Source organism: Sminthopsis crassicaudata, chromosome 1 (assembly GCF_048593235.1).
Source record: "Sminthopsis crassicaudata isolate SCR6 chromosome 1, ASM4859323v1, whole genome shotgun sequence".
NCBI lineage: Eukaryota > Metazoa > Chordata > Mammalia > Dasyuromorphia > Dasyuridae > Sminthopsis > Sminthopsis crassicaudata.
The window spans coordinates 539,403,590-539,427,860 of NC_133617.1; the positions used below are offsets into that span (position 1 = coordinate 539,403,590).

Genomic DNA, 24,271 nt, shown 5'->3' on the forward strand with positions numbered 1-24,271 from the left:
CTCTCAAGAATTTTTAGTAGGAATGGATGTTGGATTTTGTCAAATGCTTTTTCTACATCTATTGAGATGATCATATGGTTCTTATTAATTTGATTATTAATATGGTCAATTATATTAATAGTTTTCCTAATATTGAACCAGGAACAAATCCTACTTGATCATAGTGTATTATCCTGGAGATGATTTTCTGAAGTCTTTTTGCTAATATCTTATTTAAGATATTAGCATCAATATTCATTAAGGAGATTAGTCTATAATTTTCTTTCTCAGTTTTCGATCTACCTGGTTTAGGTATCAGTACCATGTCTGTGTCATAAAAGGAGTTTGGTAGGACTCCTTCATCCCCTATTTTTTCAAATGCTTTATATAACATTGGGGCTAATTGTTCTTTAAATGTTTGGTAGAATTCACATGTAAATCCATCTGGCCCTGGGGATTTTTTCCTGGGGAGTTGATTAATAGCTTGTTCTATTTCTTTTTCTGAAATGGGACTATTTAAGCAATTTATCTCCTCCTCTGTTAATCTAGGGAGCCTATATTTTTGGAGGAAGTCATCCATTTCACTTAAGTTATCAAATTTATTGGCATAAAGTTGGGCAAAGTAACTCCTTATTATTTCTCTAATTTCCTCTTCATTGGTGGAAAGATCCCCCTTTTCATTTGTAAGACTATCAATTTGATTTTCCTCTTTCTTTTTTTTTGATCAAATTTACCAAAGGTTTATCTATTTTATTGGCTTTTTCATAAAACCAACTCTTGGTTTTATTTATTAATTCAATAGTTTTTTTACTTTCAATATTATTGATTTCTCCTTTTAATTTTTGTATTTCAAGTTTAATTTTTGGTTGGGGGTTTATAATTTGGTCTTTTTCTAGCCTTTTAAGTTGTAAGCCCAATTCGTTAATCTTCTCTTTCTCAATTTTCTTCAAATAAGCCTCTAAAGATATAAAATTTCCCCTTATTACTGCTTTAGCTGCATCCCAAAGATTTTGATATGATGTCTCATCATTGTCATTATCTTGGGTGAAATTGTTAATTGTTTCTATAATTTGCTCTTTCACCCAGTCATTCTTTAAGATGAGATTATTCAGTTTCCAATTACTTTTTGTTCCATTTACCCCTAACTTTTTACTGAATGTAGCTTTTATTGCATTGTGATCTGAGAAGAAAGCATTTATTATTTCTGCCTTCCTACATTTAATTTTGAGATCTTTATGTCCTAATATATGGTCTATTTTTGTATAGGATCCATGAACTGCTGAGAAGAAAGTATATTCCTTTCTATTGCCATTCAGTTTTCTCCAAAGGTCTATCATACCTAGTTTTTCTAATGTTCTATTTACTTTTTTAATTTCTTTCTTGTTTGTTTTGTGGTTTGATTTGTCTAAATCTGAGAATGCAAGGTTGAGATCTCCCACTATTATAGTTTTACTGTCTATTTCTTCTTGCAGTTCTCCTAACTTTTCCTTTAGAAAGTTAGATGCTATACCACTTGGTGCATATATGTTTAGTATTGATATGGCTTCATTATTTATGCTACCTTTTAGCAGGATATAGTTTCCTTCCTTATCTTTTTTAACGAGATCTACTTCTGCTTTTGCTTGATCTGAGATAAGGATAGCTACCCCTGCTTTTTTGGCTTTACCTGAAGCATAATAGGCTCTGTTCCAACCTTTTACCTTCACTCTGTATGTATCTCCCTGCTTTAAGTGTGTTTCCTGTAGACAATATATTGTAGGGTTCTGCTTTTTGATCCAATCTGCTATCCGTCTCCGTTTGATGGGAGCGTTCATCCCATTTACATTTACAGTTAAAATTACTAATTCTGTATTTCCTGCCATCGTATTATCCCCAGATTATGCTTGTTTCCCTTGACCCCCCTGATCCCCCTCCCCGATATTTAATTTACAGACCCCCCTTGTGACGCGCAACCCTCCCTCTTTTTTTTTTTTTTTTTAGGATCCCTCCCCCCCTCCCTCCAAGTCCCTTCACTTATTCTCCTTTTCCTTTTCCCTTTTCCTCTCCCCCCTTTTAATGAGGTGAGAGAAAATTCTCTGAAAAACAAATATGTTAATTATTTACTCTTTGAGCCTCTCCTGATGAGAGTAAGATTCACACAATGATTCTCCCCCTCACTAAGTTCCCTCAGATATGGTGTATTTTCTATGCCTCTTCCTGGGATGTAGTTTCCCTCTTTTTATCATTCCTTCCCTTTTTCTGAACAGACCTCCTTCCCTTTACTACACCCCCCTTTTTTTCTTTTATATCAGTAAAATCAAATTATCCTTGAGTACTTTTTATATAACCACAACAGAGTTACAGTTCTCAAGGGTTCTGTGTACCTTTTTCTGTTTCTCTTCAGTCTTGTGGATGTAGATCAAATTTTTTGTTTAAGTCTGGTTTTTTTCTTAGAAACATATAGAATTCCTCTGTTTCATTGAATGACCATCTTCTTCCATGGAAAAAGATGCTAAACTTAGCTGGGTAGTTCATTCTTGGTTGCAGTCCTTGATCTTTTGCCTTTCGGAATATCAGGTTCCAGGCCCTTCTATCTTTTAATGTGGAGGCAGCCAAATCTTGGGTGACCCTTATTGTGGCACCTTGGTATTTAAATTGTTTTTTTCTAGCTGCTTGCAGGATTTTCTCCTTTGTGTGGTAATTCTGCAGCTTAGCCACTATATTCCGTGGTGTTCTTTTTTTAGGGTCTATTTCAGAAGGAGTTCGATGAATTCTTTCCACATCTACTTTCACTTCTGTTTCTATTATCTCTGGACAGTTCTCTTTGATAATTTCCTGTAAAATAGAATCTAGGCTCTTTTTTTGGTCATAGTTTTCAGGAAGTCCAATGATCCGCAGATTATCTCTCCTAGATCTATTTTTCCAGGTCTATAGATTTTCCCAGTAAGTATTTGACGTTGTTCTCCAGCTTCTCATTTTTTTTGTTTTGTTTGACTGATTCTTGGGTTCTCTGTGAATCATTCATTTCTATTTGTTCCATCCTGACTTTTAAGGAGTTATTTTCTTCTTTCACAGTTTTTAGTTCTTTTTGTAAATGCCCAATTTTGTTTTTAAATGAATTATTTTGCTCTGTTGAATTTTTTTCCATTTCCCTAATTTTTTTTGAGAATTATTTTCTTTTTCCAATTCAGAAATTCTATTTTCTTGAGACTTTTTTATGTTTTCCAATTCAGAAATCCTACTTTCCTGTGTTTTTTTAACCTTTTCTAATTCACTAATTTTGTTTCCCTGCATCTCCTGTGAATTCTTTATTTTTTCCAACTCCAATTTCAGGACGTTGTTATTCTCTGTCATAGCTTCCCTTTCCTTTCCCCATTTTTCTTCAATCTCCCTCAATTTTTTAAGAGTTTCTTCTAGGAGAGAGTTATGTGATGGGGGGCAGGGATCGTTCCCCTTTGGGTTGTTATCTGCTGACTCTCTGCTGTTAACTTCCTCGGGGTTGGATACCCGCTCTTTCTCTGTATAGAAGGAATCTATAGTTTTTCTAGCTTTTTTGCTCATATTTAAAAAAATCTTTTGGGGTCTGTCCCTGGGGTAGGAAATTATTTATTTACTTCTTTACCAGCTTCCTCCCAGACCAGATGGATGCAGAGGCTCCTGCACCTGAGCTAAGATAGAGCTCTGGGAGAGAGTTCCCCACCCCCTCCCTGGAGGTGCCTCAGAGGTGATTAGCACTGCTGTGCCCGAGGGCGTAGAATAGTAAAGACAGCACAAAGCCCAGCCTATGTGTCCGGGTGGGGAGTGGATGTCTGCAGCAGGTGACATGAAAAGCCCCTGTGCTCAAACTGGAAGTGTCTGCCAGAAACCGCGGTCCCTAGTTCAAAGGTTCCGCTTCTCTGGGACTTCCTGGAGCTGAGTTCCACTCCCTCCAGCTAAGCTAGGCAGGGTGTGTTGCCTTGGGCCGTATCCACCCACTTGTCAATCTCTTAACTATTCTCAGGTGGTAGCTGAGGCCACACCCCCTGGTGCCTAGATCTGCTGAGTCACCTCCAGGGTCCGGGGAAAATCTGATCTGAGTTTTAAAATATTTTGGCTTTCTCTTCTGAACTGCTAAATAATTAGCAGAGAAGAGCTAACAGCCTGTGCCAGATTCTTTTTTACCTCAGTGGCTTCTCTGATCCCAGAGCCCTTCCCAGCATAATGGGCGCAGTATGCGAGCACCCAGCCATCTGTGCTGGCCTCTCTTCCTCCCCTGGAAACTGACCTTTCCTGTTGAAACTCCAGATTCTCTTCAGCTGGTAAGTCATGCTTCCAGTCCTTGTGGTATCTATCAGTCCTGGGCTTATTCTGAGGCTGATTTATCTAATTGGTTGTGAGGGAGTGAGGACCTTTACAGAGTCGTGTGTTTCTTCTCCGCCATCTTGGCTCCGCCCCCGCTTTATATACTTCTTGAGAGATTCAAGACAAGTAACAATCTCAACCTGTTATTTATTATAAAATAAGGATAACAAAATCATCTAATTGCCAATGTTTGTAAAGCATTTGTTTTGCTGAGGCAATTTGGGGCTAAGTGATTTGCCCAGGATCACACAGCTAGGAAGTGTTGAGTATGTGAGGCCAGATTTGAACTCAGTTTCTCCTGATTTCAGGGCTGGTGCTCTATCAACTATGTTACCTAGCTGCCCCTTGTTTGCAAAGTATTTTGCAAACATTAAATAAATATATAAGTTCTAGCCATTATTGTTAAAATTGTTATTATTTAAATATATTCATAGTTCTGAAACTGCAAAGGAAAAGAGAAAACCTATTTCTCATATCATTTTTGTGGATATAAATTTAGCAATTGTAATTTCATCAATTTCAGTTCAAAAGTGTTTTTTTTATTTTCATTTTCATTATTTTAGTGATTATGCCTGCTTGCTGCTATATTTGTTCTACTTTACTCTGCATAGCTTCATACAGACCCTCCCATGATTCTCTGGTATTTTATAATTATTATTTATCATAGTATAGTAATATTCCAGTATCTTCACATGCTTCATTTTATTTAGCTCTCCCACTATCACTGGGGAATTCATTTTGTAGAGTTAATACAAATGTACTTGTCAACTTCAACTAACAATATGAACACAATAATATAATAATAATACAATTCCCTTGTATACTTCATACCAAGCAGTACATGGGCATAAATGTATCTTTTCACTAAAATGCTATTACACTGTAGGTAGAGGTTTACAAAGAATTTCTGTGTTCTACAACTTGCTCCATAGCTAATGCTACTTTTTCATCTTTCTTTTTTTTTTTAATTGTCATTTTTTGCAGGAAAAGAAAATTAATTCACACAGGAATTGTCTCTCTGCATCTCTGAATTTAACCAAGAAAATGATGGGACTTCAAAAATCCTCACTCCTGGTAATCTGAACATAACCATTTATTCCAAATTTATACAAATGCTGATCACATCTGAGAAAGATCAGGTGATTTTGCTTTGTTAATTTTGTGAGCCATGATCTTAACATTGACTGAGGATTAAATAAATGGTGAAAAAAATGGAGATTCTCTTGCACTCAGTAGTCCTAAGAACTATTAATTTACTACATGATGCTAATTAAATGAAGCTGGTTTCATAATGGCAGTGTATGGCATCTGAGTAGAAAAGCTGTTAACATAATTATATCTTTTGCACAGGGGGGCAGAGCAGATTACAATTATTACAGAGCTGTGGGAAACAGAAAAGCTGCCTCAATGTGCAATAACATTAGGACCTGGATTACAATATTAGAATCCCCAAATATAATGCTGACTTTGTATTGAAATTGTCTATTAATTTCTGTAGTAGCAAGCAGGGATTTTAAAACCAACTTTTCTTTGAAATGTTTTTGTGTTTCCTTTTACTTTTTGTTGCTGTTTTGTTTTTATAGTATTTCAACTATATAAGGAGTATCCTAGGGATCTGCTCAAAATACTGCTGCTTTTGAAATGTTTTTAATATAACAATTTTATAACAAACCATTAATAAATAAATATTGGAGGGACAAGAAACAGCAATAGAAACAGAGTTGAATAGTGAATACAATTAAGTCAGCTTTGACAGAAAGACTCAGATTCAAGGACAGTCTCATGTGTGCTGACTCAAGTTCATGACATAATGACAACATGATTCTGGGCAAATTACTTAACTCTTCAGTGTCCAGACAACACTGTAACACTACAGCAGAACAGTTGTCTTTATGATTTGCCTAAAAGAATTTCCTTTTAGCAATTCCATATACTAATGAAATCAAGACATCATCATCATTATCTTATAAATTAACAAGGAATACATGGTACAGTAGATAGAATGTATGAGTTGGAGTCATCAAAACTTGAGTTTGAATCTTGTCTTCAAAAGCTATGTGATTTTGGGCAAATGACATATAATTTCTCTGTGCTTTGGTTTTATTATATATAAAGTAGTGATAGCTACTACTTCACAGGGCTCTTCTGAGCATGAAATGAGTTAAATGAAAAGTACTATGTAAATTTAAAGAACTACACAAAAGTTAGCTATTAGTGCTATTTTTATTTTTAAAATCAGATAAATATTTCAAGATGTTTAGGATACAAAACTGAAAGATAATAAAATAATATTTAATATCATAGCATTGTGCCTTAAGTAAACAACCTAAAATATCTAAGAAATGATTAAAAACAAATCATGAAAATATTTATTTATATCAATAGTTTAGACAGCCTATGGAGGATAGTGATGTAAAAGATGCAAATGCTTCATTATACCCCAATTCATCTTGATGTTCAAAGATGTAAGCATCAGAATATAAATTGCATTCCTGATTAACTTGGACTAAGGGCTCCATATTACTATTACTGCTATTGCTGCTGTTGTTCTTGCTGCTTTCAAGACACACACACACACACACACACACACACACACACACACACACACACACACATACACACACCAAATAAAGTTATGTATATAACTCTCTGCTAAAAGTAGATTATGGATATATAAAAGTTTTTTTTTTCAATTCACATACATTTTGTTCTATATTCATAATGTGAAGGTAGGGAAATATTAGGGGAAATGTCATGTTGTGGTTGGGGAATAGGTGAAAGTGAAAACAATTTTCAATAATTTCATGATAATTATCAACAACTGATTGGGAAGTGAGAAGATGAATAGAAGTGCACTGAAACATTTATTAAGTCAGTCTATTAAATAAACTCTTCTCTAGTAACTCTCCAGGACAATTTATGCTATATGTAGAACCAAAGTTATATATGCAGAACCACAAAGAGAAATTTGAAGCCCCAATTAAGAATTTTGAACTTATGAGATCTGAGAGAGCTCATTTTCCCACTCCTAATTTAAGTCACTTACATATTTCATTTAGTTCATAATGATTCCAAAATTTTCTGTCCTTTGTTACTTTCAAAAATTATGTAATTTTAGAGTATATATAAATCAAGACTGAAGCACAGGTAAATTCTTGCTACCGAAAAACATTCACATGGCAATTACCCAGACTTTTTTTAGTACCCAAGCCACAAATTACTTGCAAATATTTAGCTCAAGTGATTGATACCAAAACTAATTACCTGAAAATGATTGCCTGGAATTAAACCAAGTGTTTTGTAATCAGCATTTAGAACCATGACATAAAATGTTGGAGAGAAAGATAGACCCCCTAAATGTTAAAATATGAGTTACACAAATAAACAGATAATCTCTACCTGAAGAAATATGATCACATATCAAGATTTAAGTCTGTATCTGGAATCAACATAGAACACAAATATAACAATTATTTATTAAATATGACTTATTCTTTATGGTGCTTTATACTAAGTACTGAAAATAAAAGTAGTCTGACTTTAATGGGTAATAATCTAGATGGGAAAATGACATACATACTTTTAAAGAGTAGCTGAACTAAATGAGTAGTATAATTAGGTACTAAAGAAAAATAGAAGGTGGATTACTCATCAAGGGATAGGTAAAGCAAAAAAAGTTCCACAAAGAAAAAAAAACATTTTTCACTAAGCAGGGTATACACAGATATGAGTTGGTAAAGGAGAAGAATATTTTAGATATGAAAATTTGCAGAGAAAACCTTAGAGATGAGAAGAAATTCTAGTCTACATGTGTTTTATACATACACACACACAAATATTTTACCATATTTGTGAAATAACAAAGAAATTAATGTGATTACAATTGAAAGAGAACAATATTTTTAAAGCAGATAAAAGATATTTTAACATAAAAGGAAATAAATATTCTGAAAGTATGAGTTAGGTACTTCAAGGAGATGGGAACCATAAAATTCTGTATGGAATAAAATATGGAAAATTTTTCTACATTAGAGGATTTGATTTATTATTCTATCCATAATAAAGTGTTGAGGGAAAATAATTTTTGAATCTACCAAAATCTCTAAATGGCAAGCTGTTTTTAAACAAATTCTGAAGAAAACATAAAGGATAATACTTATAATTTGATAATGTACTTTGGGACTTTAATGCTGGGAAAGAGGATTTCAAACATTTTATGGAAAACCAATACACTTTACCAAAACATATTAACTTAAAAGAAACTTTTAAAAGTTACGTAAGAAATCAGTGGGTGTGCAGAGCCAAGATGATGAAGTAAAGGTAGGAACTTGCCCCACCTCTCCTCCAAACTGCTCCAAATTCCTTTAAATAATGACTCAAAAATTAGAGCATCAAAACACCCAAAAAGAAAAATGTAGAACATTTTCCAGATGAAAGCAATCTAAAAGCTAAGCAGAAAAGGTCTGGGACACCTGGGGGAGTCTGGGCATGCAGCCCTGGACCCAATCCAAAGCCTTTTTCACTTGTGCTGGACTTCTAAATCAGCAACAGTACTAGTAGCTTCCAGGCCTCACCCCCAAGAAGATCTTGAAAGTCAGCAGAAAATATCTGTGGAACCAAAATGGGAATCCCAATGAAGGCCCCATCCAGCTCCAACTCTGGCTGGAGTTCATCTTCAGTGAAGTAGGACCTCTGAATCAACAACATGACTGGACGTTTCTTGAACTCTCAATTTTCAGGGACACCAGGAAGAACTTGAAATGTCAAAGGAGAAGATCTGTGGCAACAGGGTGTGAGTCTGGTGTTCAGTCTCAGTGCAGCATGGTCAGTGAAGCCCCAGTCCAGGCCACAACACTAAATTTTATAGCTACAGTGGGGTGAGGACACACCTAACAGTTCCAAGGCAGAAACAGAGTTGTGGTGATTTCTGAAAATAGCAAAACCACTGAAGTTTGAGACAGTACACTCTCCACCCTAGAAAGAGTTATATTTTAAGAAAGACTTAAAAGTGAAATAATAGGCTAGAAAAATAAGAAGAAAACAAAAAAAGTTTCAGACCATTGAAAATTATTATGATGAAAAGGAGGATCAAAACACACACTCAGAAGATGATAAGAAAATCAAAGCTCCTGCATCCAAAGCCTCCAAGAAAAAATAAGAACTGGGCTCAGGCCATGGAAGAACTCAAAAGGGACCTTGAAAATCAAATAAGAGAGAGAGAGAGGAAAACTTAGGGAAAGACCTTAGAGAAGTGCAAAAGGAGATACAAAAAGCTAATGAGGAGAAAAAATAATTTTAAAAAGCAAAATTGGCCAATTGGGAAAGGAGGTACAAAAGCTCATTGAGAACAACAATTCATTAAAAAAGAGCAAATGGAAGCTAATGACTTTATGACAAATCAAGATACAATAAAGCAAAACCAAAAAATGAAAAAATAGGAAATATCTCATTAGAAAAACAATTGACCTGGAAAATAGATTCAGGAGAGACAATTTAAAAATCATCAATCACCCTGAAAGTTTTGATCAAAAAAAGAGCCTGGATATCATTTTTCAAGAAATTATCAAGAAAAAAATTGAAGAACCAACAAGTTTTATGGAAAACTATATTTCTTTATTAGCCATATTTCCAAAAAAAGAAAGAAATTTAAATAATCCACCAATCACCTCCTAAAAGGTATCCCAAAATAAAAGCTCCCAGAAATATTATACTCAAGTTCTGGAACTCCCAAATCAAGGAGAAAATATTACAAACATCCAAAAAAGTAACAATTCAAGTGTAGTGGAGCCACAACCAGGACAACACAACATTTAACAGCTTCTACATTAAAGGCCTGAAGGACTTGGAATATGATATTCCAGAGAGCAATGGAGCTAGCATTGCAACCAAGAATCACCTACCCAGCAAAACTGAGTATAGTCCTTCAGAAGAAAAGATTGTCATTCAATAAAAGAGAGGATTTTCAAGCATTCAAGATGAAAAGGCCAGAGCTTAATGGAAAAAAAATGATTTTCAAATATAGTACTCTGGAGCAGCATAAGGAGGTAATCAGGATTTATCTGTTTACATTCCTACATGGGAGGATAATATTTGTAACTCATTAGAATATTCTCATTATTATGGGAGTAAGAAGAAGTATATATAGACAGAGAACACAGGCATGGGTTGAATATGAAAGGATAATAATATATTTTAAAATATGATGAAATTAAGAAGTGAGAGAGGAATATACTAGAAGGGAAAGGGAGAAGTTGAATGGTTGAATTATCTTCCATAAAAAAAGGTAAGGAAAAGGCTTTATAATGGAGGGAAAGAGAAGGAATAAAGGATAAGTGAATGAATCTTGCTATTATCAGAATTAGCTCAAATATGAAATAACATACATATGCATTAGGAATATAGAAATATAGAATATATATATATATATATATATATATATATATATATATATATATATATATATATATATATATATATATATATATATATATATAACCCTACAGGAATATTGGAAGGGAGGAATGTGATAAAAAGAGAGATCATTTTTGGGAAGGGAGTGGTTGGTAACAAATCATTTTTGAGGAGGGACAGGGTGAAAGAACAGAGAGAATAAATTGAGGGAAATATAATTAGCAATAGTAAATTTTTTTTCAAAGCAAGTTTCTCTGATGGAATGTTATTGTTCTTGGGGACATGATGAGCAGGATGCTCTCAATGGAAAAAAAAAACCTGGATAGTCATCCATGAATAAAGTGTATATAGTATTTTTATACTATATACAAATTAACAGCAATGTTTTGAGATGACCTGTTGTGAATTATTTTGCTATTCTCAATAATACAATCATCCACAACTACTCTGAAGAACTTATAATGAAGCATCCTGTCCATACCCAGAGAGGGAATTGATCAAGCCTGGATATAAATTAAATCATTCTCTATTTTTCTATCTTTCTTTTTTATTTTTAGCTTAATTTTTTTTGAGAATTATTATTTTCAATGCGGTGAGTTTTCTTTCACAACTTGACAGTTATGGAAATGTTTTGCATAGCTTAACATGTTGTTTCTTAATTGTGGGTGGGGATAAGGGAGAGAAGCTAGAACTCAAAAATCATAAAAATAAATATATAGAATTATTTTGAATGTATCTATGGAAAATACCAAATAATTAAATATTTTGAATGCCATTTTAAAAGGCTTTATATATTTTAATATTCTTTCCTTTTTAAATTTTCAGTTCCAAATTCTCTTATTCTCTCCCATCCCATCCTTCACCCATATTATGGAAAACTACATTTCTTTATTAGCCATATTTCAAAAAAAAAAAAAAAAAAAAAAGAAGAAGAAGAAGAAAAAAAGAAAAGGAAAGAAAAACAATGAGAGAAAATTATGCTTCAATTTACACTTGTAGTTCTCTCTCTAGAGGTGGATAGCAGTTTTTTGAAGTTCTTTGGAGTTATCTTGGATCATTGTATTGATCAGAATAGTCAAGTCTTTCATAATTGTTCATCATTGCAACATTACTGTTACTGCACACAATAATCTTTTTGTTATTTTCATTTGAATTTGCCTGAGTTCACATAGGTCTTGCATATTTCCATAACATAGTAAAATGATAATAAAATGATTGCATATGAAAATTTTAAAAGAGTGGAAATTTATTTAAATAGAACATAAAATATTTAAGATATGATGCAAATTTTTCAAAATAATCAGGTTTAGACATGAAATCTTAAATTCCAAAATACAAAAAAAAAAAAAAATCGGGGAAGGGAGAAAGGGAGAAGAAGAGAAAAAACATAAATATTTTAATTTTTTTTTTCCAGTTTAATAAGAATTTGTAACAGTGATTGGGAGGGGGAAAGGTCATTAAACAAAAGTAAATAAAGCTTTCAGAAAAATTACAAGATCTAACTCTTTTCTAGATGTTAGGAAAATTGATGAGCTTGTCCAAATACCCCCTCATACTATCATCATTCACAATAATACAATTCCCTTTGACCTCCAAATTTGTTCAAAAGAAATTCTTCTTCCTGTTTCCCAAATAGTATATCCCTTAGCTGATAAAGACTTTTTAATTCAGAAAGTCTTATCAGAGTAACACAACTCTATTCCAAAGCAGCACACAGTCTAGTTGAAAAATAAACAAGACCACATTTACCATCAAAGGGAACAAATGAAACAAGCATGCATAATAAAATTCTTGTTTGCCCTGTAAGCTTTGGGAATTGTAGTACAATTGAAACTCACAGTAGTTACTGTGCTGAAAAGTGTATATGAGTGAGAAGAATAGAAGCAAAGGAGCAGCTCTGTTTTTTTTTTTGTTTGTTTGTTTGTTTTGTTTTGTTTTGTTTTGTTTTGTTTTTGTTTTTTTTTGTGTTTGTTTTGTTTTGTTTTGTTTTTTGTTTTTTTAATTATACTGATCAAAAAATTTGGGGGGGAAATTGAATAAATAGTGGACACGACTCACTTCATATTATTGGGAGTCTTCCCTAGATCAAATTTCTTTTGTATGAATCCTCAGCTATGTTAAATATTGTATGTGCTTACTATCATACAAGTTGGATAAAAGTTGGATAAAAGCATTTATCTTCCAATTGATCATAATTACTTCAGTGTCTACTGTATTTTTTGTTTTGTTTTGTTTTGTTTTGTTTTTTCCTCTGAGGCTGGGGTTAAGTGACTTGCCCAGGATCACACAGCTAGAAAGTGTTAAGTGTCTGAGGCCAGATTTGAACTCAGGTTCTCCTGAATTCGGCTCATGCTCTATCCACTGTGCCACCTAGCTGCCCCTACTTTAGTGTCTAATGTTAAGATGAAACTCATCAGTACATTAAGATATCAATTCATTGACTGACAATGGTGATTATTACTTTCAATATAATAAATTGACATGAAGATTAATGATATAACAACAACAAAAAAGAAATGCAAGAGACTTAATGATTGGACTTAGAAGTGGAGATTTTCATTGATGACTTCTAAAGAAGAAGGACTTTTAATGATGTTTATAGTTCAATTTTCTCATATTTATTTTTAAAAATTTGTAATTAAATTAAATGATGGAAATACTAAGGATAATCCACTGGAAGAAATTTCACTAGAAGAATTCATACAACTGATTTCCTAGTCCCAGCTTTTCAATTAACCAATTTTATAATGCTGGATGAAGTTATATGTCATTTAAATTTTTGTGCCTGATTTCCATCATTTGAAAAGTACAGTTAAGTACATCTGTATTCCCTTTCTGTAAAAAAAAATTCCTGACATGAGGGACTCTGGTTCAATTTGGGAATTTCTTCATTTTGTTGTCCTTTCAGATGGAGCCTAAAATTTTCTGTATTTACACTCTTGCTAAGTGTAGCCAACAGATCCCTAAACATGCTTACTTTCACAAATAACAAAAAAAAAAAAAAAAAAAAAAAAAAAAAAAAAAGTTTCATTTAAAAATTAAAGAACTTCAAAGGCCACAGTTAAACCCAAAGAAATTCAAGAGATCTACACTCCCTAGGTAAGTGAAATTACTTTTCCCCAAGACAATGTATTTTTTAAGAATTGTTATTAATAGTTTTTATTTACCAGAGATACACATGGTTAATTTTACAACATTGACAATTGCCAAAACTTTTGTTCTAATTTTTCCCTTCCTTCTCCTCCCCAAGATGGCAGGTTGACCAATACATGTTAAATATGTTAAAGTATAAATTAAATACAATATATGTATACATGTCCAAACAGTTGTTTTGTTGTACAAAAAGAATTGGTCTTTAAAATAGTGTACCATTTGCCTGGTTTAGGTATCAGTACCATGTCTGTGTCATAAAAGGAGTTTGGTAGGATTACTTCATCCCCTATTTTTTCAAATAGTATATAACATTGGGGCTAATTGTTCTTTAAATGCTTGGTAGAATTCACATGTACATCCATCTGATCCTGTGGATTTTTTCCTAGGGAGTTGATTAATAGCTTGTTCTATTTCTTTTTCTGAAATGGGACTATTTAAACAGTTTACCTCCTCCTCTGTTAATCTAGGAAGCCTATATTTTTGGAGGTAGTTATCAATTTCACTTAACTTATCAAATTTATTGGCACAAAGTTGGGCAAAATAACTCCTTATTATTTCTCTAATTTCCTCTTCCTTAGTGGAAAATTCCCCCTTTTCATTTTTACGACTAACAATTTGATTTTCCTCTTTCCTTTTTCTGATCAGATTTACCAAAGGTTTATCTATTTTATTGTTTTTTTTTCATGAAACCAAATCTTAATTTTATTTAATAGTTCAATAAATTTTTACTGTCAATATTATTAATTTCTCTTTTTAATTTTAGAATTTCAAGTTTAGTATTTGATTGGAAGTTTTTACTTTGGTCCTTTTCTAGCTTTTTAAGTTGCAAGCTCAATTCATTAATCTTCTCTTTCTCTATTTTATTCAAGTAATCCTATAAAGATATAAAATTTCCACTTATTACCGCTTTAGCTGCATCCCACAAATTTGGTATGTTGTCTCATTGTTGTCGTTATCTTGTGTGAAATTATTAATTGTATCAATAATTTGCTGTTTCACCCAGTCATTCTTTAAGATGAGATTATTTAGTTTCCAATTACTTTTTGGTCTATTTACCTCCAACTTTATGTTGAATGTAGTTTTTGTTGCATTGTGATCTGAAAAGAAAGCCTTTAATATTTCTGCCTTCCTGCATTTAATTTTGAGATCTTTATGTCCCAATATATGGTCAATTTTTGTATAGGTTCCATGAACTGCTGAGAAGAAAGTATGCTCCCTTCTGTCACCATTCAGTTTTCTCCAAAGATCTATCCCACCTACTTTTCCTAATATTTTATTTACCTCTTTAATTTCTTTCTTATTTGTTTTGTGGTTTGATTTATCTAATTCTGAGAGTGCAAGGTTGAGATCTCCCACTATTATCGTTTTGTTGTCTGTTTCTTCTTGCAACTCTCTTAACTTCTCCTTTAGGAAGTTAGATGCTATATCACTTGGTGGATATATATTTAGTATTAAAATTGCTTCATGGTCTATCCTACCCTTTAGCAAGATATAGTTTCCTTCCTTATCTCTTTTAATTAGATCAATTTTTGCTTTTGCTTGATCTGTGATAAGGATGGCTACCCCTCCTTTTTTGACTTCACTTGAAGCAAAATAGACTCTGCTCCAGCCTTTTACCTTTACTCTATATGTATTTCCCTGCTTTAAATGTGTTTCCTGTAAACAACATATTGTAGGGTTCTGACTTTTTGCTTAATGGGAGAGTTCATTCCATTCACATTTACAGTTAAAATTACTAATTCTATATTTCCTGCCATCATATTATCCCCAGACTATGCCTTTTTCCCTTGCCCCTTGAACCCCTTCCCCAGTATTAAATTTATGGGCCTCACTTGCATCACATAGCCCTCCCTCTTTAGTATCCCTTCCTCCTCCTTTTAAATCACTTTCCCTTTCTTGTACCCTTTCCCTTATTACCCTTTTCCTTGTGCCTTTTCCTCTCCCCCTTTTTAATGAGGTGAGAAAGAATTCTCTGTAAAAAAAAATTATGTCAATTATTTTTTCTTTGAGCCAATTCTGATGAAAGTAAAATTCACACAATGTTCCTCCCCCTCTCTAACTTCCCTCAGATATGATAAGTTTTCTTTGCCTCTTCATGGGATGTAGTTTCCCTCTTTTTAATCCCCTATTTTCCCTTTTTCTGACTCTATCTCCTTTCCATTTCTACTTCTTTTTTTTTTTTGTTATATCAGTAAAATGAAATTATACATTTAGTCTTTATGTATATCCACAACAGAAATACAGTTCTCAAGAGTTCCTTTTACCTTTTTCTGCTTCTCCTGAGTCCTATGGTTGGAGATCAATTTTTTTGTTTAGATCTGGTTTTTTCCTTAGAAATAAATGGAATTCATCTGTTTCATTAAATGTCCATCTTCTTTCATGGAAGAAAATGCTAAACTTAGCTGTGTGGTTTATTCTTGACTTCATTTCAAGTGATTTTGCCTTTTGGAATATCAGACTCCAAGCCCTATGATCCTTTAATGTAGAGGCAGCCAAATCTTGAGTGACCCTTATTGTGGCATCTTGGTATTTGAATTGTTTTCCTGGCTGCTTGTAATATTTTTTCCTTAGTCTGATAGTTCTGAAATTTGGCCATAATATTCCGTGGAGTTTCTTTTCTTTTCTTTTTTTCTTTTTTTTCTTTTCTTTTTCTTTTTTTTTTTTTTTAGGGTATTTTTCAGATGTTGTTCAATGAATTCTTTCAATGCCTATTTTATCTTCTGGTTCTATTACCTCTGGGCAGTTCTCTTTGATGATTTCCTATAAAATAATATCTAGGTTCTTTTTTTCATCATAATTTTTGGGAAGTTCAATAATCCTCAGATTATCTTTCCTAGATCTATTTTCCAGGTCTGTTGTTTTGCCAATTAGACATTTGAAAAATTTCTCTAATTTTTCATTTTTTTGGTTTTGCTTGACTGATTCTTGGTGTCTCAATGAATCATTCATTTCTATTTGTTCAGTTCTGATTTTTAATGAGTTATTTTCTTCATTAGCTTTTTTTTTTCACTTTTTTTTGTATATGTCCAATTGAGTTTTTAAATGAGTTGTTTTGCAGTTCATGACTGCTCCCCCAACAAAAGCCCCTAGCTGCAGAATGTTGTGAAGAGCTGTTATGGTCTGTGCTGAGTCACTTCCTGTCCTGGGGGGGTGCAGCCAGATTCTCCTAGGCTCTGGTGTCCCTCAGAGTTCCCTCTACCCTAGGCTCAAATTTCTCTGCTGGTCCACCACTCTGAGACCAAAGCAAAGCAGTCAGGCTATGGCAGAGAGCTTTACGTAAACCTTCCAACCACAGAGGCCGCCCCCACTCCTGATTCTATCCTGACTTTTGCTGGTCTGTTCCTGCTACTCAGGACAAACCTTTTCTGGTGATATTCTAGATTATCTTCTGCTGGTGAGTTGTTGTACTTCTGATATTCGTGAACATTACCAGTCTAACACTATTTTTGAGGCTGATTTTAAAAATTGGTAATGAGGGTATAGGAGGAGCTCAGAATCTTGCTTGAGCCTTCTCCACTTTCTTGGCTGTCTTTTGATATTTAAATAGTTACAGTGTTACTCTGATAGGGTTTCAACAAATGAGAAGGCCTATTACATACTAATTAATCAGTGACTGTTCTGAGATGCCATTCTTTACACTATATGTTTGCCAATAGATTTTTCTCATTTCCCTATTGCTCCTTTTGCAATCCTCTATGATGTGCCATAGTTTGTTTGTTTGTTTTTTTTTTTTTGTTTTTGTTTTTTGTTTTTTTCCAAAGATCCTGCTGTTCTTTTTCTGGCATCATTCAGCTTAGTTTCTGGGTTGTTAAATTCTTCTTCAAACAGATACCATTTATTACCTATATTCTAAGATAAATGAATCCTCAAGTATCTGGTCCTGGAAGAAATCACCCTAATTTTGGTACTTACCATGTTCAAATTATGTCATGTTTCTGTGTCACAATGATTCTAGACTTTTGAAACTTTGTCTTTCTGTTTTCATTTGGTTCTGTTTGTTTTTGCAATTGTTTAAAAGCTTTACACCAATATTCCAAACTCCATATAAAAGGAATCTTTAGGTATTAATAGAAATATTTTCATTATTTTAAGTATAGCTTTTTCTCTTCTTTGGATTAGCTCATCAGATCTTTGTACCTCCCAGATCATATCAGCATTATGACATGATTTCCTAAGGATTATCATTCAGGATTTTGATCTTCCATCTTCCCACAGAACAGATTGGAAAATTAAGCAAATTTGAGATTAAGATTGCCCAAAAAATGGTAGAGGGGAAAAGGCAGAGGCTCTCTGTGTCTGCTATCAGATAAAAGGGGAACTAAGATGGAGGAAAAAAGCAAGAACTATCCCAGCCTACCCCCACATCACTCCAAATTCCTTTAAATAATGATTCAAAACACATTTTAGAATTTCAGAAGACAACAGAGTTTGGAGAAGAACATTTTCAAGTTTAAAGCAACTTAGAAAGTCAACAGAAAAGGTCTGTGACACCAGAGTGGGAATCCAGCATGTATTCCTGGTGCATTCCTTACCAGGGCAGCCTTGGTCCCAGCCCCATGCTAGTAAAGTAAAAACGTGTCTAGATGCCTCTGAGTCAGAGGCAGTATTGGTGATTTCCAGACCTCTCTGCCCACAGACATCATCACAGAGGACATGGAAGGTCACCAGAAAAGGTCTATGGCAACAGGGTGGTAGTCCAGAGTGAAGTCACAGACCTAAAATCCAAGCACAATCCATTACAGCACCCTCCAGACCCCAGTGTCAGCAAAACATAACTGTTGCTTTGGTACACTAGATCTTATAGCTACAGTGGGGCAGGGGCACTCTTAACAAATTCAGGACAGAAAAAGGATTTCTAAAAAGAGCTGTACAACGTCTCTGAAGTTTGGGACAGTGCACATTGGAAACAGAGCCCTCCTTTAGCAAAGAGTTAAAAGCTGAGTAATAGACTAGGAAAATGAGCAGACAAAAAAAAAAAAAAAAGTTTCTGACCATAGAAAGTTACTGTGGTAACAAAGAAGATCAAAACACATGGAAGACAATAAAGTCAAAGCTCTTCATCCAAAGTCTTCAAGAAAATTAAGAATTGAAAAGAGCTCAAAAGGGATTTTGAAAATGAAATAAGAGAGATAGAGGGAAAATTAAGAAAAGAATTGAGAATGGTACACAAGGAAAAGGTAAAATCTAATGAGAAGAATTCCTTAAAAATCAAAATTATCTAATTTGGAAATGAGGAACAAAATCTCACTGAGGAACATAGTTCCTTAAAAATATCAGATAAAAGGAAGAAAATCAATAATGATCTGAAGTATAGTTCAACTACCTATTTCTCACCAACTTCAAAAAAGACAAACATTAGAAAACGTCAGTAAAATGTTTTGTAAAATTTTAAAGATTGATATGAATGTTACTTTTTTTTCTACTTCATAACATTGTTTTGAGGGAAATGCTTTATAAATTGTAAAGTTTTATATAAATGTGAGCTATTAGCCTAAAAATCAAGTCATGTTATATTTGAAAGATGAAGTAAAAATAAAATTGCAAAGAAGAAAACATCATGCAAAACATTTGAGTATAGATATGTCATTTGTGCATGAGGGAAGTCATTTTCCTAAAAGTTATATTTAACAGGCTAATTATTTAAAATTAGAACTCTTAAGAAATCAGTTGGTTGGTTTAGGTATAGAGAAATACAGGGGAAATAGACCCCAGGGAAGCACAAAATGATGCCAATGAAATGCTTCAACAGCTTTTGTTAAAAATCAATAAAGTGACATATATTTCAATTTAAAAGAATTTCAGAATGAGAATGATGAGATATTTATAACTCCAGGTGTAAATATTTTCAAAGAGATATAGCAACAAAACCCAATAAAGATAAGAAATTTAGAAAATAATTATCAGTCCTCTAGGCTATTTTGCCATTTTTCTTCTACTTCTGAGAAACACTGTATGTTTGTATCAAAGAATTGTTCAATTTTTTAGAGCTTAGGATAAATAATACCTATAAATCATGGTAAATTAATGTGATATTGGTCATAAACTCAAAAATTTATTCTAAAATTCATTCTGCCCAAATGAAGAGATTCACTGGGGGGTAGACTGGAAATATGAAGTGTAAAGGGCTAGAACTGAGCAAATGCACTTAAAGTAAGATAACCTATCACTTAAGGCTAATTACCAATTGGACAATTCTCTATTAACATATGTTTGGAGGATGACTCTACTCAACTCTGTGCTGGCTCAGTCTGTGGGTATGGACAAAGAAGGGGAAGAGAGATTGTAGGATGGAGTAAGACAAGCAGGATCATTCTTTGGTGGTAGAGAAAGAGAAAGGAGGTGTGAAGATCCCTATATCTAATCCCCTGACTGAGACCCCAAAAGATGAGGAATATAGACTTTGCTTAAAGTCCTGACTCCAGCTGATTCAAAGATATTCAGGGTACTAATGCTGTGGCAACATTGGGCGTCTAACGTGTGGGCCAAGCACCCTACTTTAATTGAAGAAGTCCTCTGGTGACCAGGAAATTAGGTGAGTATTTTAATAGAAAAACAGGGATATTACTTTCTTAAGGGCTAAACTAGTAACGTTTTATAGGTGAAATGGGGGAGATTTTAGGAAAAAGATTCTCCTCAATCCCCAGATCTACCCCCACCCCAAAGGAGTGGTATAGAAAGCATGGTATAGAAAGCATGCTTAAGCTAATTGAGGGGCAAGGTTTAATTATAACCTGGGAACAGATTGCTAGATTCTTGGGTACATTAGCATGCACTTACCCCATGTTCTTAGAGGAAGAAGAAATAAGTGTAGGTAATTGGAAACTTGTGGAACAACAAGTTTGCAAATACTACAATGATAGAGGTCCTCGTTTAATTTCCACAGAAGCATGTCATATATACAACACAATTCAATTGACCTTAAACAATATTGCAAGTTATAGAAAAAGGAAAAGTTTTAGAAACAGCCAGATGAGGAAGTGTGAGGAAAAAAAGGAAGACAAGAAACAGTTTCAAGACCATATTGCCAGAGGGCATGGAAATTTAAATGAGGTTCTAGGGCATGGTGATTCTGGCTCTCTGGAGAGAGCTTCAACCCCACCTAGGGAGCAGATTATTGACATGCCCTCATTAACTCCACCTTCCAGGGTAGAGGGAGGAGGAGTAGTGGCAGTGATATCACCAGCACCACCCCCTTCACCCCCATCCACAACCACCCCTTCCTATGACTACTTAGCAAAAGGCAATATTTAATGCTACAGAAGGAAATAGGTTATCAGAAGCTCCAAATATATCCCCTGATACAACAGTTTAACTCTTCAGGCCAAGAGAGTAGAAGATATACTCCTTTTGATATAGATGTCCTCAAAGACCTGAAAAAGGCTTGCACTCTTTATGGGGCTACATCAGCTTATGTTAAAATGTTATTTCAGAATTTGCCTTATGAAGTCTTAATCCCTAGTGACTGGAAATCTATAGCAAGGATAAGCTTACAACCTGGACAAAACTTGTTGAAGCTCTGAATATAATGAGCTCTGTAGGATACAAGTCCAACAAAATAGTCAAAGTGGAGTTAATATTTCAATTGCCTGTGACCAACAAACAGGTGTAGATTCTTATGCAGAAATTTCAGTACATATTAATTACTCCATAGCAGCATATGAGAAAATTGTTGCTGTTGCTATCAAAGTATGGGCTTCTCTCCTCAATAAAAACAACAAGGGTGAGACCTTCACGAAAATTGTATAAGGATCAAATGAATTCTTTGCTGATTTTGTGGGACATGTGCAGACATATCATATGGACTAATGGTGAAAATATAGTAACAGACATTTTGATAATGCAACTTGCTAAAGAAAATGCTAATGAGGTTTGCAGAAGAATTATACACGGGCTACTCAAGGATGCACCTTTAGAGGAGATCATAAGGTGCTGTGACACAGTGGGCACAAATGCCTTTTATAGCCAGGCTATGATGCAGACTTCCCAAGATCCCAACATGGGAAGACAGGGTCCCTTTTGGCAAGGGACTTCCAGAGAGACCCATCAATGCTTTCAATGTGGTAAAGTAAGGCTTCTGAAAGCTCAATGTTGGCATAGAGACAGAGTGAGAAAACAGGATGGAAGAACAAGACCCAATAACCCATGTCCAAAATGCAACAGAAGGTTCCATTGGGCATTAGAGTGTAGCCTGATTCAGGGAAATGGAATTAAGGGCCAAGCTCCAGGGCTCCAGACAAAAAAAAAAAAAAAAAAAAAAAAAAAAAGAAAAAAAGAAAAAAAACAAAGACATGGCACATAATGGCAGACGATGGCACACCCAAAGAGGACCTAGAAGTCCAATACCCAGACATGATCAATCAGCCAGGAAGCCATCTGATGGGAGAAAGGAATTACACAATCAATCAGCCAGGAAGTAACATGATGGGAGAAAGGGATAACAATTAGGGAGGATAGAGTTGTATGCAGCTGGGGCAACTGAGATACCCCCTGGAGAGGGGAAATCTTTTCCTCTCCAGCCTATGGATCCCTTGCCTCCAGGCACAGTAGGCATGACCATTTCACCTCCTGAGAGTACTTACAAAACAGTGTTCATTCATACACTGATGTGGGAAATTGGGGAATGTGTAGATAATGTCCCAGTCACTAACACAGGTAGACAATGTGTGACTTATTAACCAGGGGAAGTAGTAGCATCGGGTTTATTGATACAGACCCCTAATAATCAACCTGGTGATAGTCACCCACATTCTGACTCCAAGCAGCAAAACTCAGGAATATACTATACAGCAGCTGTGACAGCTTAGCAACTTATGTTCACCATCTATATAAATGGCATACCATTAGAAGGATTGGTATATACTGGTGCAGATTGCACAGTCATCAGAGGTGCCAACTGGCCCAGTCACTGGCCAAAGATTAAGGCAGGCACATACATGTCTGGTGTAGAAGGATCAATACCAGGTGAAGTTAGTGCTACCCCTTAGAGATGGATATTTGAGGGTAAAACAGGAGTTTTTATTCCTTTTATAGTTGAAAAAAATCCCCATCAATCTGTGGGCAAGAGACATTTTACAACAATTACGGTTAAAAATGAATACTTCATTTTTTTAGGCAGGGCTCCTGTTTTAGGCCTGCCACCACTTTCACCTGTTCCTATCCAATGGAAAACTGATACACAAGTGTGGATAGAACAGAGGCCTTAGGTAGCAATAAAATTCAGGTCCTATTAGATATAGTACAAGAGCCACTTGACCAAGTTCACTTACAAACTTCTCTAAGTCCTTAGAATTCCCCAGTATTTGTTGTAAAAAAGACATCTGGAAAATGGAGGATGTTGAATGATTTAAGAAAAGTAAATGAACTCTTCAACATGGACTTCCATCTCCTACTGCATTGCCTAGAGAGTAGCCTCTTTGGGTTATAGACATTAAAGATTGTTTCTATTCTATACTTCTAGATAAGGAGGATATGAAAAGATTTGCCTTTTCAGTGCCCAGCGTTAACTTAGCTGAGCCTTATAAAAGATATGAATGGACAGTTTTGCCACATGGAATGAAAAACAGTCCTACTATGTGTCAAGTGTATGTTGCTGCTGCTCTTACTCTAGTAAGAAAAGCATTTCCAAAAGTAATGCTATTACATTACCTGGATGATATATTGGAATGTGCACCTGAGGAACAAATGTTAGAAGCATGTCCACAAAAAAAACATAGAAACACTAAGGAATTATAAATTGCACATAGCTCCAGAAAAAAAAAAAAAAATTCAGACATGTTCCTTTTCAATAGTTAGGATATCAAATATATCCTAAGGTTCTTACAGTACAAAAACTCTCTTTAAGAACAGAGAAGCTAAACACCTTAAATGACTTCCTGTTAGGTTTTTACTAAGTGCTAAGAAGATAATGAGATATTAGGTTCTTACTAAGTGCTAAGTCAGTACTTAACAATTCTCTAGTTCCAGCCTTTAGGGGAATTTTACCCCTGTGAACTCCTGGGGAGGAGCTTACATGTTTAGGAGGAGCAAGTTCATTGGTAGAAGAAATCTTCCCATAAGCCCTTGTGATATCCCACGCCCATTCTCTGGGAGGATAAAAGAAGGCAAGAACTTAAGAGATTGAGAGTCTCTTGTCTGGGCCAGACCTGGGGCAGCTCTCTGGAGGAAAAAGAGTCTCTACATGAGGTCAGAGTTGGCAGCAGTTGAGACAGCAGATCTCCTCCCAGAGAACGATTGGCAGTTTCTGGAGACAAGAGCACATTACAACTTCCAGAAATTGATAGGAGATATCCAATGAATGTGTCCTGTGCTAGGCTTCACTACCTGTCAATTGCAACCATTATATGACATTTTAAGGGGAAACAACTTCCAGGTCCTATTTTTGATGGTAATTCAAAGGCAGATTGCCTTG

At 34.6% G+C, this 24,271-nt stretch overlaps 1 long non-coding RNA gene across 1 annotated transcript in view; it reads left to right on the plus strand.

Moving 5' to 3' along the window:
• The first annotated feature begins 4,006 nt into the window (after window positions 1-4,006).
• The window catches only part of LOC141555265 (uncharacterized), a 110,857-nt gene continuing 90,592 nt past the window's right edge, over window positions 4,007-24,271 (plus strand). Inside the window, exons 1-2 of the long non-coding RNA XR_012486134.1 lie at window positions 4,007-4,256; window positions 5,284-5,438. This is a non-coding gene — a long non-coding RNA (uncharacterized LOC141555265). The remainder of the gene's footprint in view (window positions 4,257-5,283; window positions 5,439-24,271) is intronic.